Genomic DNA, 17,777 nt, shown 5'->3' on the forward strand with positions numbered 1-17,777 from the left:
AATGAAGTCATATGTTTCCTGACCGTTCTGAGAACAGAAGTGAAAATGTTGCCTATTTTTAGGTTGAAGGGAGGTTCTGAGAATGTTTTCCTGAGAGGTTTTGTTAACGCTCTAAGAATGGAAATTAGAGGTTATTTTGAGATTTTTGAAAAACTTAAAACGTTCATTGAATGTTTAATAACACTGCTAGCTTATTTTGGGTTAACTTTTTTGAACTACAAACACAGATAGGACAAATGGAAATTAATTTCCTGAGGCATTAGTCATGCAAACACATGCATTTTGACACGTGTCGTGACGTGACTATTATTAATGCGATGATGATAATTTTATCAAATCAATTAACTATGTTTAATTATTACAATGATTCAATTAATCATGTAACAATTAACTTATTAGCAATCTTGGGGCACCATGGAAAAAGTTTGAGAGAGGTTTATCTAAAGTTCCAAGTATAATGCTTGTATCTTTTATCAATATTTATTATAAGTATTTCTGTAAGTTGATGTGGCTCTCTGCAAAATCACCGGATGTTTTGGAGGCAAAACATTACTGAACATAACGCGTCAATGTAAACTGAGGTTTTTGGATATAAATATGAACTTTATCGAACAAAACATACATGTATTGTGTAACATGAAGTCCTATGAGTGTCATCTGATGAAGATCAGGTGGGGTGGCGATGATGGGACTAGCTTCCTCTCTCACATCAAAACATATCTGCAGACAAGAGAGCATGATTAAGCCTTGTTTTTTTTATTTTTTATTCTAACACGGCCAGTCATCTTAAATCAGGAAGTGAAATGCAAAATTGACCTTGGATCATTAACTCTGGGACTATTACATATCTGTCTGTATTTCAATGTAAAGCATCTCTTTAATAAAACTTCCTGTTGACCCGACCAAGTTTTAAAAAAAAATGTATTTCATCTTTATTTAACCAGGTAGGCTGGTTGAGAACAAGTTCTCATTTACAACTGCGACCTGGCCAAGATAAAGCATAGCAGTGTGAACAGACAACAACACAGAGTTACACATGGAGTAAACAATAAACAAGTCAATAACACAGTAGGAAAAAAACAAAATGAGTCTATATACATTGTGTGCAAAAGGCATGAGGTAGGCAATAAATAGGCCATAGGAGCGAATAATTACAATTTAGCAGATTAACACTGGAGTGATAAATCATCAGATGATCATGAGCAAGTAGAGATACTGGTGTGCAAAAGAGCAGAAAAGTAAATAAATAAAAGTGACATCTCACCTATGATCATGCTGTGCCCTCTGCCAGTTCAGATGCGGGAGGGGTTCACCAAAACAGCTGATATATATGCCATCATCAGAGTCCTGTTTCGTAGGTGTCCCCTATGACTTCCTTTGTGTTTGAAAAAAGTTGCTTTCAGAACAATTATTTTTGATTGAAAATATAAAAAGTTTTGCTTTCGACAAAAAAACACAAATGTACCTCCATAGCATATAACAATTTGCCTCTGAATAACCACACCTTCATACAAATGTGCTATTGTATGCAGAATTCTTGACGCACAACCCGAAGACGCTGCAATATCCTGCCAGCACGCCCACAAGCGAGACGCTCAGGAGCAGAATGATGAGAAGGGCTAATACCTGAACAATAGACTATTCAACCTTTACGAAAGAATAGTCTAATAGCCGAGCTAAGTGTGAAAACCCCCCCCTCCTATCACAGACCAGATTTGCCCTAACGACCAAGGGGTAGCTTGCTACTCAATATAATAAAGTAATGACTTTTCAAATAAGTTATCTTACACGTTATGTTGCCTGAAAATAAAAACTTCTGACTATTTCTGGTCTAGCAATCAATGACGTACGAGCTCGCTGCCCAGACTTAAATAATTACAAAGAGGAGATTCTCCTGATTAAAATGGTGACCGTGTAACAGTTTTGCTTCTGTCCCTCTCCTCAGCCAACAGCCACCATCGAAGCATCATTACCCATCGCTCCACAAAACCCGAGCTCGCTGCCCAGACTTAAATAATTACAAAGAGGAGATTCTCCTGATTAAAATGGTGACCGTGTAACAGTTTTGCTTCTGTCCCTCTCCTCAGCCAACAGCCACCATCGAAGCATCATTACCCATCGCTCCACAAAACCCCCCACCCTTGCAGAGCAAGGGGAACAACTACTTCCATGTCTCAGAGCGAGTGACATCACCAATTGAAATGCTATTAGCGCGCACCCCGCTAACTAGCTAGCCATTTCACACCGGTTACTAATTGAGTGTATGTAAACTTTTGACCCACTGGGAATGTGATGAAAGAAAGAAAAGCTGAAATAAATCATTCTCTCTACTATTTTTCTGACATTTCACATTCTTAAAATAAAGTGGTGATCCTAACTGAACTCAGACAGGGAATGTTTACTAGGATTAAAAGTCAGGAATTGTGAAAAAAATGTGTTTACATGCATTTGGCTAAGGTGCATGTAAACTTCCGACTTCAACTGTACATATTGTGGCCATTGCATCGGCAGCTAGTTAATGTAGCTAACTGCGTTTCACACTCGCTTTATAACCAGTTCATTTTGACGGTCTTGTAAGACTGCTCCTGGAACATGACAACATACTATAGTGACTAGCTGGAATCATGAGTGTTTTTTACTGGCCTAATTAGGCCGTGTCCATATTTTGGGACAGTGAATGTGTGTTGAATAGTCTGTTAGCTGTAGTTTGGGACCGGCTTCAAGTAATATCAGTCTAACCGTTTTGATTGTGTGTGTGCAGCTGATGTTAGTTACTTGCGTTTCACTTTTTGCACGTCTTTGCTAGATAGCTTCCCCCTGTTCTGTGCAGTTAGTCTGCTCCACGTGGTTGTTCCATGGGCCCATGTCTCATTTCAGCACCAAGCTGTTTTAGCCTCATGCTAGTTTGTTCTCTTTATTTCAGCTGCTTACTATATATTGAGGACGAATATGATTAACTTCTCTGCGCTACGGATCCCTTTTACGGGATCATTTTCCTAAACAACCTTACTAAAAATATTTATAATCATGCAATCACAAGTGAAATATACCAAAACACAGCTTAGCTTGTTGTTAATCAACCTATCGTGTCAGATTTTGAAAATATGCTTTACAGAGAAAGAAATCCAAGCTTTTGTGAGTGCATCAATCAATGCTAGAACAGCTAGCCCCAAATTAGCATGGTCACGAAAGTCAGAAAAGCAATAAAATGAATCGCTTACCTTTGATAATCTTCGGATGTTTGCACTCACGAGACTCACAGTGACACAATAAATGTTCTTTTTGTTCGATAAATATTACTTTTATAACACAAAAACGCCATTTGGGTTGCGCGTTATGTTCAGAAAACTACAGCCTCGTTCCGGTGCTGAAAGGCAGAAGAAAATTCCCAAACGTATCAGATTCAAAAATATTACTAAAAACATTTATAATCATGCAATCACAAGTGAAATATACCAAAACACAGCTTAGCTTGTTGTTGATCCAACTTTCGTGTCAGATTTTGAAAATGTGCTTTGCAACGAAAGCAATCTAAGCTTTTGTGAGTGTAGCATTCAATGCTAGAACAGTTAGCCTTATATTAGCTTGGTTAGCTTGGTCACGAAAGTCAGAAAAGCAATACAATTAATCGCTTTACCTTTGATAATCTTCGGATGTTTGCTCTCACGAGACTCCCAGTTACACAACAAATGTTCTTTTTGTTCGATAAATATTACTTTTATCTTCTTGCGACTACAGGGGGTGCTGTTTTCTCATTAGCATAATTGCATTACAGACTAAACGGCTTCCTACTAAATTCTTGCTCGTACAATATGCATATTATTACTATTATTGGATAGAAAACACTCTCTAGTTTCTATAGGCGTTGGAATTTTGTCTCTGAGTGGAACAGAACTCATTCTACAGCAATTTCCCTGACATGGAGTCAGATTTCACACATTTTGGCCCCTGATCTGGAGTCAGTTTAAAGGCCACTGTGAACGCTATGAGCATACAGACACTGCTTACGTCTTCCCCTGGATGCCTTTACGTGATGACGCTTTGAATGGCGTCGATTGCGCAATCACAGCCACTATAAATGAAAAAAACCTGTAGGTAGGAACTCTTTTCCAGATGCGTCGGGTGCGCGGTGGACACCGACCCTGCTCTTTTTCCAAGCATTAGTGTAGCCAGTTATATTTCTCCGGTCATGTTTCTACTCGTTATAGGAGTTAAAAACATCATAAGGTAGTTCATTTAAACCGTTTTATAGCAATTTATATCCGTTGAGTGCAATTTTGGGACATTTATTTCTGAGACACTGTGAATCTCTGGGCACGGTTCCAGTTCATGCCGAACGCAATGGGCATTTCCACATGGCAAGAGGACAGCTTTCGACCAAAAGACGATTAGACCCAAGAAAGGATTCTTTGCCCAAGATTCTGATGGAAGAACAGCTCAAAGTAGGAACAATTTATTATGATAAATCGTGTTTCTGTCGAAAAATGTTAATTCGCTTATGACGCCATTTTGTTTGACGTAGCTTCGCTTGTTGCAAACTGTATTGAAAAGTAAGGATAATTTAAAAAATGTAAATCAGCGATTGTATTAAGAATTAAATTGTCTATCAATCGCTGTCCACCCTATATTTTTTAGTCACGTTTATGAGTATTTATGTATACGACTAGATCACTGTCTAATATGGCGCACGACATTGTCTGACCAGCTGGGCAACTTTTGTCATTGTCTAACCATGATTTTGGTGGCTAAATATGCACATTTTCGAACAAACTGTATATGGATTGTGTAATATGATGTTACAGGAGTGTCATCTGAAGAATTCTGAGAAGGTTAGTGAAAAAATTAATATATTTTGGCGATGTTTACGTTATCGCTCTCTTTGGCTAGAATCAATGCTCTGGTAACGTTTGCATATGTGGTATGCTAATATAACGATTTATTGTGTTTTCGCTGTAAGACACTTAGAAAATCTGAAATATTGTCTGTATTCACAGGATCTGTGTCTTTCGATTAGTGTATGCTGTGTATTTTTACGAAATGTTTGATGATTAGTAATTAGGTAAACACGTTGCTCTATGTATTTATTCTAGTCCATTTGTGACGGTGGGTGCAATTGTAAACTATGACATCTACCTGAAATATGCACATTTTTCTAACAAAACCTATCCTATACCATAAATATGTTATCAGACTGTCATCTGATGAGGTTTTTTCTTGGTTAGTGGCTATCAATATCTTAGTTTAGCCGAATTGGTGATAGCACCTGATGGAGTAAGAAACTGAAGGAGTTAGAAAAGTGGTGTCTTTTGCTAACGTGGTTAGCTAATAGATTTACATATTTTGTCTTCCCTGTAAAACATTTTAAAAATCTGAAATGGTGGCTTTATTCACAGGATCTGTATCTTTCATTAGGTGTCTTGGACTTGTGATTTAATGATATTTAGATGCTACTATTTAATTGTGACGCTATGCTAGCGATGCTAATCAGTGTGTGGGGGGGGGGGGGGTGGGGTGCCCGGACCCGGGGTAGGTGCTCGTTAGAGGTTATAACAAAAAAACGCCATTTTGGTTGCGCGTTATGTTCAGAAAACCAAAGCCTCGTTCCATTCGACGAAAATTCAAAAAAGTATCCGTAATGGTCGTAGAAACATGTCAAATGTTTTTTATAATCAATCCTCAGGTTGTTTTTAACAAACATAATCGATAATATTTCAACCGGACCGTAACCTATTCAATAAGAGAGAAAAAGAAAATGGAGAGCTCCCCTCTCACGCGCAGGAACTATTCAGAGGACACCTGACTACTTTTGAAAAATCATTTTTCAAAATAAATGCCAGAAACATGGTCTAAAGCCTGGTCACAGCCTGAGGAAGCCATTGGAAAAGGAATCTGGTTGATACCCCTTTAAATGGAAGAAAGACGGGGCAGGAAACACAGATTAAAAAAATAATAATCACTTCCGGGTTAGATTTTCTCAGGTTTTCCCCTGCAGAATCAGTTTTGTTATACTCAGACAATATTTTGACAGTTTTGGAAACTTTGGAGTGTTTTCTATCCTAATCTGTAAATTCTATGTGTATTCTACGATCTGGACCTAAGAAATAGTCCGTTTACCTTGAGAACGTTATTTAAAAAAATAAATAATAATCTGACCCCTAGCGTCAAGAGGTTATTAGGGTGAGTTGTTTATTTAGCCAAATTATAACTGCATTTTTGACTTGTGGGTGATGCTTATAGATACATATTGTGGCCATTGCATCGGCAGCTAGTTAGTCTAGCTAACTGCGTTTCCCACTCGCTTTATCACTTGTTGATTTTTTGAGGTCTTGTAAGACTGCTCCTAGAACATGACAACATAATATAGTGACTAGCTGGAATTATGAGTGTATTTACCTGGACTAATTAGGCCGTATATATTTCGGGACAGTGAATATGAGTTTAATAGTCTGTTTGCTGTGGTTTGGGACCTGCTTCAAGTAATATCAGACAAGTTGTGGTCATGATCCAATATTCTCATAATATACTTTGAAAATAGCATTGCAGGAGTATTGGTGAAAATGTTTGTAGTCGTCCTTATATAATGTGCCATGATTGAAATACAAATGTAATGCTTTTTCATCCATGTTGGCCTTATCGCGTACCATTAACCTCTAACGCCTCACAAACCCGGATCCGGGAGCACCCCCATCAAAAAAGCTGACTAGCATAGCCTAGCCTAAAGCCACAGGGATATCATATAATAAAATGTTCATGAAAGTCCAAGACACCAAATGAAAGATACACATCTTGTGAATCAAGCCATCATTTCTGATTTTTAAAATGTTTTACAGGGAAGACACAATATGTAAATCTATTAGCTAACCACGTTAGCAAAAGACACCACTTCTTTACTCCACCATTTTTTTTACTCCATCGGTAGCTATCACAAATTCGACCAAATAAAGATATAAATAGCCACTAACCAAGAAACAACCTCATCAGATGACATTCTGATAACATATTTATTGTATAGCATATGTTTTGTTAGAATAATGTGCATATTTCAGGTATAAATCAGAGTTTACCATTGCAGCCACCATCACAACTCTCACCAAAGCGACTAGAATAACTACAGAGACCATCGTGTATTAGCTAATTACTCATCATAAAACATTTCTTAAAAATACACAGCGTACAGCAGATGAAAGACACAGATCTGGTGAATCCAGCCAACATTTCAGATTTTCTAAGTGTTTTACAGCGAAAACACAATATAGCGTTATATTAGCTTACCACAATAGCAAACATCACAACAGCATTGATTCATGGCAAAAATAGCGATAACGTATAAACCACCAAAATATATAAATTTTTTCACTAACCTTCTCAGAATTCTTCAGATGACAGTCCTATAACATCATATTACACAATGCATATAGAGTTTGTTCGAAAATGTGCATATTTAGCGGCACAAATCGTGCTTATACAATGAGAATAGTGTCCAAAACCTCAAGCAATCTGTCCGGCGCCATCTTGGAGAGGCACCTATTCTAATCGAAAACTATTCATAAACTTGACTAAAAAATACAGGTTGGACAGCAATTGAAAGACAAATTAGTTCTTAATGCAATCGTTGGGTTACATTTTTAAAATGAACGTTACTTCAAACATACAGCGTGCGCTAAAGCGAGACCGCACCATAATTCATGGCGAAATTATTATTTGACATTTGTCAACATAAGTACGAATTAACAGCATAAAGACTGCTTACTATTTGCTGAGCTTCCATCAGAATCGAATTGAATTGAAAGATGTCGTCTTGTCCTGTCGAAATAGCCGCTAACGTTAGCCACCCACTGGAGAGCAGTCCAACTCGTGAAAGCGCGTGACAAAGAAATCCAGGAAAATCGCAATAAACTGATATAAACTGCTATAAATCGGTATAAATTAACTACCTTATGATGTCTTTAACAACTATAACTAATAAAAACATGACCGGAGATACAGAACTGCTAAAACGAAAGCTTTGCAGGAGGCCATTGTGATGTCCCTGATGCGCCAGGCGCACCGTTGAAAAGGACGGTACTTCCGTTCCACGGTCTTATATAGGGCCCAAGATTGCGCAATCGACTCCATTCAAATTCTCACCGCTTACTGACATCTAGAGGAAGGCGTATGCAGTGCATGTAGCCCGATGGCTTACATGGGGACTTATAAACTGGCCTCAGAACAGGGACCTCGATTTCTGAAATCTCACTCCCTGACAGGAAATGTGCTGCAGATTGAGTTCTGTTTTACTCAGAGAAATAATTCAAACGGTTTTAGAAACTATAGAGTGTTTTCTATTCAATAGTAATAATAATTTGCATATTGTACGAGCAAGAATTGAGTACGAAGCAGTTTAATTTGGGAACTCATTTTTACAAAGTCGAAATGGCTTCCCCCTAGTGTCAAGAAGTTAACTGCTTTCAGTCATGCTGATCAGGGTGAAATTCAGTGGTGAACAAAAACATGTCAAATCAATGACCTGACACTTGAAGACCTTTTGATTGGAGGTAAACTTTTAATTTGTGATTGGAAATAAATGTGTTGTTTTCATACCAGTCAGTCTGATTATTCTTACCATTACAATTGCAATTATAATTGTAGGTTGTTGTTTTAATGTTTGTCACAGCTTTCCTGAAATGTATATATCCCACTTACTAGTTTATCAGAGGCAAAGCTGTATGATGGGTCTGGAACGGAAGTTGATGGGGATGTGTTTGAGGAGGTGGTGACACGGCCAGATCTTGGTGTTTTCAAGCTCACACTGAACAATGATGCTAAAGGTATGTGCTGGTGTTCAAGTCTTGGTTACTTGTGGCATCACTTTTAAAATAACCATACATTTGACATGCCTGTATAATCATCTTTGTGTATTTCAGAATCTTCCCTGATGAGTCCTGTCTCTGCCAGTTCTGTGATGGGTGGTTCAGACCACGAGTCAGTTGATACAATCATTTTGAGCGAGGATGGAAGCCCCTCACGAAAGCGTCAAAGATCTGATGACGAAGCAAAAAACTCATTATTCAATTCAAGTGGCATCAAATGGATTTTTAACTGCTGTTTTAAAAAGAAAAAGCTAATAGAGAGCATACTGAAGAAAAAGCCTGGTGGAGAGGTTGTCATCAAGGAATACTCCAAAACTAAAAGCCTGACTGACTGCACCAGACGAAAGATGATCAACATTCTTATTTCGCCGATGACAGAGACTCATGGGTAAGTTTAAAGGAAAGGTTCATAAGGAAAATTGTTGAGCTTTACTTGCTCCCATATCTGCTGAATGTTTAAAAATGACTTCTGTATCAGTATCTCAGTCACATAATTGGATAGGCTACTGCTGACCATCCACTGCTATTGGTCGAAGATTTCTCTTGTATCAAACTCGATGGGCATGAAACTGACTCAAAAATCACTCCTGATATTTAGCTGACTGGGGACCAATGACATTCTGATTGCCGCCTAAACATAACATTATATTCTTGTCAGGACATCACAACCGCGCAGTGTGAGAGAGACGTTTGCACAAGGCACGTTTGCACAAAGCATGTTCCCGTACCTGAAGGATTCCTACACCGCAAATGGATATGTAAGTATACATTACAACTGATAAAGGGCATCTGCGTTTAATTAGTCTTGTATGGTATCTGAGAAAATGGGACTTGGTTATTTGATTTTTCTTTCAAGATTATTAACCATGTTCATTTTCTTAAGGAACATTATTACAATCCGAATAGTGGAGAAGGGCACCTCTCGTATAGAATCAAAACCATTCAGAGAAATTTGGCTTCATCAGAGAAACGGCCCACTCAACTATAATCTGGAGGGCCAACTGCTGAGAGCGAGTCTTTGGCTACCCTGAGTGAAGACCAGTGCTGAGAGGCCATTCTCTTATGAAGCATTCTTCTGATGAAGAAACAGTCAAACAGAAGATGAAATCGACATTTGAGTACAGGAAGAAGATGACCCACGACCCGAGTAAATGCTCCACCATCCTAACCAAATTTCCACACTTTCTTGACGTGAAGGGCTGGGTAAGTCTGTTTTAAAAACAGTTTTAAGTTGTATAAATTGTGTTTAATCTCTATATGCCAGTTCATGTTGCCCAGTAGTTCAATGAATGTGTGGGCTGGTGATTTACTCAAACTCTGTTTTGGAGGTTAAAGTGGAATGTTTTTGTCTTATTTGTTACAGATTGGACAGGATTTTGTGCTGCTGTTTGGAGAGGGAACATCAGCCAAGGTTTTTGGAGAGGTGGCCAACTACATTCAAGCAAAAGATCATCATGCTAAGCAAGACCCTAAGCAAGACCACTCAGGGAGCTGAACTTCAGGAGCTGATCCAGATGGCAGAATCTGCAGTTGATGAGGGAGCTGACACGAATGCTGATGGTTAGATGATCATAATTTATCATTTATATTTCAAATAACTCTGAAATGTTAATGTCACTGATGGAATTTCCCATTTTAATCAGGATCTCTTTGTTTAGGATGGGACGGTGACATTTCCTCCATCCTTCTCCTGCTCCATTTGACTCCCCCTTCATCACAAGGCCGCAAAAGACCAGGCAAGATGTCTGCATCCCAAGCTGAACATCATCTTGTGATATTCTAAAAGGTTTGTATTGGTATTCTTATTCATGGACAGTGCTGCAGCCGTTATGATGAACTAATGATGGTGTTTGTTTTTGTCGTCTTCAGGCAGGAACCAGTATCCAGGAGCACCTTGATGCGATTGACCAGAGTCGCCAACCATATCTTCTTGCTGTCGGGACCAGGAAGAGCAGCATCCATGCTTACTTCATCATCCTGGACAAGCGAGCCTTACTTCATCATCCTGGACAAGCGAGCCTTGCCCGTGCAAGTCAACGAGCGCTCTTGGTGCCTTCGATGAGCTTTTCAAGACTCACTTCGTTTTTGGTACTGCTTACAATACACTGCTGCGCAACGTATACACCTTCATACAGACAACTGTGTACAACATAGACCTTGGGAAGGTTAAGGAGACTCCAAGGGTTGCTGAGCTCAGAGCTTTTTTAAAGATGGAGTTTACTTTGATTTGGAAGATGGACTATAAATGAAGAGACATTCTGTCTTTTCTAAGAGAAAAATGCATTGCAAATTCAACTTTTTTTATGATGACTTTGAGACTGCTAATCCATTGGGATCAAAAAAGGGTATTCACAAGTTGGGAGGTATATACTTTACTTTGAGAAATGTTACCCCAAAGTTTAATTCAATTTTGGTAAATATTCACTTATGTGCACTCTTCCATACCCAGGACCTTAAAACAGTAAGCGATTTGATAGTGCTTGACACTGAGGGTATTGAAGTTCCCTTCTTCAGTGATCGTATACATGGCAGTATTGTCCAAGTAACTGGAGATAAGCTTGGTATACATTGCCTGGATGGTTTTGTGGAATCATTTAGTGCTCGTTATTGTTGACGTTTTTGCCTCACTGAGAAAGCGGATTTTCAAACGGTGTTCTCTGAGGACGACCCAAGAGTGACTTTACGAACAAAACAGATGCACTCAGACCATTGTCAAACTATTCAGTCAAACCCAACACTGCCTCATGTGTACGGTGTGAAGCATGCTTGCTTATTGAACTCTCTGCAATACTTCAATACTACAGACAATTTTTCTGTTGATATAATGCATGACATTTTAGAAGGAGTTGCACAATTTGAGGTAACTTGTGTTACAATATACACTACTCAAAAAAATAAAGGGAACACTTAAACAACACAATGTAACTCCAAGTCAATCACACTTCTGTGAAATCAAACTGTCCACTTAGGAAGCAACACTGATTGACAATAAATTTCACATGCTGTTGTGCAAATGGAATAGACAAAAGGTGGAAATTATAGGCAATTAGCAAGACACCCCCCAAAACAAGAGTGATTCTGCAGGTGGTGACCACAGACCACTTCTCAGTTCCTATGCTTCCTGGCTGATGTTTTGGTCACTTTTGAATGCTGGCGGTGCTCTCGCTCTAGTGGTAGCATGAGACGAAGTCTACAACCCACACAAGTGGCTCAGGTAGTGCAGTTCATCCAGGATGGCACATCAATGCGAACTGTGGCAAAAAGGTTTGCTGTGTCTGTCAGCGTAGTGTCCAGAGCATGGAGGCGCAACCAGGAGACAGGCCAGTACATCAGGAGACGTGGAGGAGGCCGTAGGAGGGCAACAACCCAGCAGCAGGACCGGTACCTCCGCCTTAGTGCAAGGAGGTGCACTGCCAGCGCCCTGCAAAATGACCTCCAGCAGGCCACAAATGTGCATGTGTCAGCATATGGTCTCACAAGGGGTCTGAGGATCTCATCTCGGTACCTAATGGCAGTCAGGCTACCTCTGGCGAGCACATGGAGGGCTGTGCGGCCCCACAAAGAAATGCCACCCCACACCATGACTGACCCATCGCCAAACCGGTCATGCTGGAGGATGTTGAAGGCAGCAGAACGTTCTCCACGGCGTCTCCAGACTCGGTCACGTCTGTCACATGCGCTCATGTGCTCAGTGTGAATCTGCTTTCATCTGTGAAGAGCACAGGGCGCCAGTGGCGAATTTGCCAATCTTGGTGTTCTCTGGCAAATGCCAAACGTCCTGCACGGTGTTGGGCTGTAAGCACAACCCCCAACTGTGGACGTCGGGCCCTCATACCACCCTCATGGAGTCTGTTTCTGACCGTTTGAGCAGACACATGCACATTTGTGGCCTGCTGGAGGTCATTTTACAGGGCGCTGGCAGTGCACCTCCTTGCACAAAGGCGGAGGTAGTGGTCCTGCTGCTGGGTTGTTGCCCTCCTACGGCCTCCTCCACGTCTCCTGATGTACTGGCCTGTCTCCTGGTAGCGCCTCCATGCTCTGGACACTACGCTGACAGACACAGCAAACCTTTTTGCCACAGCTCGCATTGATGTGCCATCCTGGATGAACTGCACTACCTGAGCCACTTGTGTGGGTTGTAGACTCCGTCTCATGCTACCACTAGAGTGAGAGCACCGCCAGCATTCAAAAGTGACCAAAACATCACCCAGGAAGCATAGGAACTGAGAAGTGGTCTGTGGTCACCACCTGCAGAATCACTCCTTTTTGGGGGGTGTCTTGCTAATTGCCTATAATTTCCACCTTTTGTCTATTCCATTTGCACAACAGCATGTGAAATTTATTACATTTACATTTACATTTAAGTCATTTAGCAGACGCTCTTATCCAGAGCGACTTACAAATTGGTGCATTCACCTTATGACATCCAGTGGAACAGCCACTTTACAATAGTGCATCTAGATCTTTTAAGGGGGGGGGGGGGGGGCAGAAGGATTGCTTTATCCTAGGTATTCCTTGAAGAGGTGGGGTTTCAGGTGTCTCCGGAAGGTGGTGATTGACTCCGCTGTCCTGGCATCGTGAGGGAGTTTGTTCCACCATTGGGGTGCCAGAGCAGCGAACAGTTTTGACTGGGCTGAGCGGGAACTGTACTTCCTCAGTGGTAGGGAGGCGAGCAGCCCAGAGGTGGATGAACGCAGTGCCCTTGTTTGGGTGTAGGGCCTGATCAGAGCCTGAAGGTACTGAGGTGCCGTTCCCCTCACAGCTCCGTAGGCAAGCACCATGGTCTTGTAGCGGATGCGAGCTTCAACTGGAAGCCAATGGAGAGAGCGGAGGAGCGGGGTGACGTGAGAGAACTTGGGAAGGTTGAACACCAGACGGGCTGCGGCGTTCTGGATGAGTTGTAGGGGTTTAATGGCACAGGCAGGGAGCCCAGCCAACAGCGAGTTGCAGTAATCCAGACGGGAGATGACAAGTGCCTGGATTAGGACCTGCGCCGCTTCCTGTGTGAGGCAAACATGACAGTTTGATTTCACAGAAGTGTGATTGACTTGGAGTTACATTGTGTTGTTTAAGTGTTCCCTTTATTTCTTTGAGCAGTGTATATATAAGCCAACTTTGTGACTGCTAAAGATGTGTAGAGTTAATTCATTTAACTATAGCTACAAAGAGAGGAGGAATCGTCCACCTGCACTCAAATTGGAGCAATGATTTGGGTCTAAATGCTATTCAGTCTTGATGTCTTCTCTATAATTTGCTATTGATATTTGGTGATCTGGTACAAAAAGATGATAGATACTGGCAGCTGCTTCTGTTACAACTACAAATTGTAAATATTGTGTTTTCTCCTATACTAACAAAGGGCATGACTATTTATCTGAAGCACTTCATTGCTGAACATCATAGGCATTTCATGTATTTGTTTCCTAATAGAAATCTGTTACCGAAACACCACTTCACGATACATTATCCTCGTTGTATAAGGAACATTGGGCCCATTCTTCATGTATGCGCTACGAGGCTAAACAACATTTATTTAAAAAGCAACTGAAGAGTTCTAAGAATGCCACTATGACCTTAACCAAAATTACATTGCATATTATTGGGAAACGTTCAGCCAGGATAGACTAGCTATAGGTCCAGGAAAGATGTCAAGGCTCAATGACCTGAAAGAAAGCCATGAGATTGCTGCCAAGTTGAATGTCTCAGCGCACACAAATGTTTTGTCAGTTAAATGGGTAAAGCACCATGGTACAGAATATCATCTTGATTTTGTCATATGTGGTGAAGTAGTCATTGAATTGCCAGTATTTTACAAAATGTAGGCTATTGTTTTGAAAGAGGATAATTCTTTGGGGGTTGGGTCAGCTCTTGAAACCTTATGCTTTAATGATAGTTTGCATGCATTTAAAGTTGTTTTGAAGCAAAGTCCACCATGCAAGATGTTTCATGTAAATTACATCTATCACAAACCTTTTGATTTGCTCATGTCATATGGAGCAAGGGATTTTTTTGACTACATTGTCCCCTACTGTCACTTGATAACAGTTTAAGCCAGGGCTGTTACTTATGGTTAGGTTGTGAGAAACATATTTGTTTTTAATGTAAATGTCTTCATTTTCCAACAAATCTATTGATTTGTTCATGTCATATGGAGCAAGGGATTCTTTTGACTACATTCTACTCTCACTTGATAGCAGTTTTAAGAACTGTAATATCTTATGTTTCACCGAGTCGTGGCTGAACGACAACACGGATAATATAGAGCTGGCGGGATTTTCCATGCACCGGCAGAACAGAGAAGATGCTACGTCTGGTAAGACAGGTGTGGGGGTGTGTGTCTTTTTGTCAATAACAGCTGGTACGCAATGTCTATTATTAAAGAACTCTCGAGGTATTGCTCGCCTGAGGTAGAGTACCTTATGATAAGCTGTAGACCACACTATGTACCAAGAGAGTTCTCATCTATATTATTCGTAGCCATCTATTTACCACCACAGATGAATGCTGGCACGAAGACCGCACTCAACAAACTCCATAAGGCCATAAGCAAACAAGATAATGCTCATCCAGAAGCTTCGCTCCTAGTGGCCTGGGACTTTAATGCAGACAAACTTAAATCAGTTTCACCACATTTTTTACCAGTATGTCACATGTGCAACAAGAGGAAAAAAACTTTACTCCACACACACAGATACATACAAAGCTCTATCCCACCCTCCATTTGGCAAATCTGACCATAATTCTATCATCCTGATTTCTGTTTACAAGCAAAAACTAAAGCAGGAAGTACCAGTGACTCGCTCAATATGGAAGTGGTCAGATGACACAGATGATACGCTACAGGTGTAACGGTTGTCGTCGGTGGAAGGAGAGGACCAAAGCGCAGCGAGGTTAGTGTTCATCTTATTTAATAAATCCAAAACTGAACACTTCAAATACAAAAACAACAAAGTGAAAACCGAAACAGTTCTATCTGGTGCAGACACACAAAGACTGAAAAAAACCACCCACAAAACCCAACAGAAAACAGGCTACCTAAATATGGTTCCCAATCAGGGACAACGATTGACAGTTGCCTCTGATTGAGAACCATATCAGGCCAAACACAGAAAACCAACACAGAAATAGAAAACATAGATTACCCACCCAACTCACGCCCTGACCTACTAAAACAAAAGACAAAACCAAAGGAACTAAGGTCAGAACGTGACAACAGGACTGTTTTGCTAGCACAAGCTGGAATATGCTCCGGGATTTATCCAATGGCATTGAGGAGTATACCACCTCAGTCATCGGCTTCATCAATATGTGCATCGACGTCGTCGTCCCAACAGTGACCGTACGTACATATCCCAACCAGACGCCATGGATTACAGACAGCATCCGCATCGAGCTAAAGGCTAGAACTGCCACTTTCAAGGAGTGGGATACTAATCTGGACGCTTATCAGAAATCCCGCTATGCCCTCAGACGAACCATCAAACAAGCAAAGCACCAAGACAGGATTAAGATTGAACCCTACTACACCAGCTCTGACGCTCGTCAGATGTGGCACGACTTGTAAACTATTGCCCACTACTCGCCCATTGACGCGAGCCTACCAGACGAGCTAAATGCCTTTTATGCTCACTTTGAGGCAAGCTACACTGAAGCATGCATGAGAGCACCAGCTGTTCTGGACGACTGTGTGATAACGCTCTCGGTAGCAGATGTGAGCAAGACCTTTAAACAGGTCAGCATTCACAAAGCCGCGGAGCCAGATGGATTACCAGGATGTCTCCTCGAAGCATGCGCGGACCAACTGGCAAGTGTCTTCAGACATTTTCAACCTCTCCCTGACTGTCACAACTACATGTTTCAAGCAGACCACCATAGTACCTGTGCCCAAAGAAGCGAAGGTAACCTGCCTAAATGATTACCGCCCCGTAACACTCACGTCAGTCGCCATAAAATGCTTTGAAAGGCTGGTCTTGGCTCACATCCTCAGCATGCTCCTGGATACCATAGACCCACTCCAATTCGCATACCTCCCCAACAGATCCACAGATGACGCAATCTCAATCACACTCCACACTGCCCTTTCCCACCTGGACAAAAAGAACACCTATGTGAGAATTCTGTTCATTGACAACAGCTCAGCTTTCAACACCATAGTGCCCACGAAGCTCTTCACTAAGCTAAGGACCCTGGGACTGAACACCGCCCTTTGCAACTGGATCCTGGACTTCCTGACGGGCCGCCCCCAGGTGGTAAGGGTAGGCAACAACACGTCTGCCACGCTGATCCTCAACACTGGGGCCCCTCAGGGGTGTGTACTTAGTCCCCTCCTGTACTCCCTGTTCACCCACGACTGCGTGGCCAAACACGACTCCAACACTATCGTTAAGTTTGCTGACGACACAATAGTAGTAGGCCTGATCACTGACAATGATGCCTTTAAGGAGGAGGTCAGAGAACTGGCAGTGTGGTGCCAGGACAACAACCTCTCTCTCAATGTGAGCAAGACAAAGGAGCTGATCGTGGACTATAGGAAAAAGCGTGCCGAACAGGTCCCCATTAACATCAACGGGGCTGTAGTGTAGCGTGTCGAGAGTTTCAAGTTCCTTGGTGTTCACATTATCAACGAACTATCATGGTCCAAACACACCAAGACAGTCGTGAAGAGGGCATGGCTACACCTTTCCCCCTCAGGAGACTGAACATATTTGGCATGGGTCCCCAGTTCTACAGCTGCACCATTGAGAGCATCCTGACCAGTTGCATCACTGCCTGGTATGGTAATTGCTCGGCAGCTGACCATAAGGCGCTACAGTGGGTAGTGCGTATGGCCCAGTGCATCACTGGGGCCTTGCTTCCTGCCATCCAGGACCTATATAATAGGCATGTCAGAGGAAAGCCCATAAAATTGGCAGACTCCAGTTACACAAG

The sequence above is a fragment of the Salvelinus fontinalis genome, chromosome 4, assembly GCF_029448725.1.
Source record: "Salvelinus fontinalis isolate EN_2023a chromosome 4, ASM2944872v1, whole genome shotgun sequence".
In the NCBI taxonomy this organism is placed as follows: Eukaryota; Metazoa; Chordata; class Actinopteri; order Salmoniformes; family Salmonidae; genus Salvelinus; species Salvelinus fontinalis.